This window comes from Penaeus monodon, chromosome 21, assembly GCF_015228065.2.
Source record: "Penaeus monodon isolate SGIC_2016 chromosome 21, NSTDA_Pmon_1, whole genome shotgun sequence".
Taxonomy (NCBI): Eukaryota; Metazoa; Arthropoda; class Malacostraca; order Decapoda; family Penaeidae; genus Penaeus; species Penaeus monodon.
In genome coordinates this window covers 20,902,724-20,902,927 of record NC_051406.1, presented here as the reverse complement: position 1 = coordinate 20,902,927, position 204 = coordinate 20,902,724, and the positions used below count along the sequence as shown (strand labels likewise).

General features: G+C 35.3%; 1 protein-coding gene across 1 annotated transcript in view; it reads right to left on the bottom strand.

The window, feature by feature from the left end:
• The window catches only part of LOC119586337 (ubiquitin domain-containing protein 2-like), a gene marked incomplete in the record, with an annotated part of 10,562 nt that overhangs the window by 1,546 nt on the left and 8,812 nt on the right, over nt 1–204 (bottom strand). Inside the window, 1 exon segment of the mRNA XM_037935050.1 lies at nt 1–201.

Genomic DNA, 204 nt, shown 5'->3' with positions numbered 1-204 from the left:
ACTCAGATCTAATAAATAATCTTTATTCCATAATTTTGGTTTTCTTTTTCATGAGATGGAAATAATCCCAGAATAAACCAAGACAACAGTATGACTAGAGGTTTGTTTTGCCAAGTCTCCAACTCAGGGAAAGTCACTCCCCAAAAGTCAAGGTGAAATGGATCCACATCACATGCCTCTTAACCAAATATATAAAACGGACTA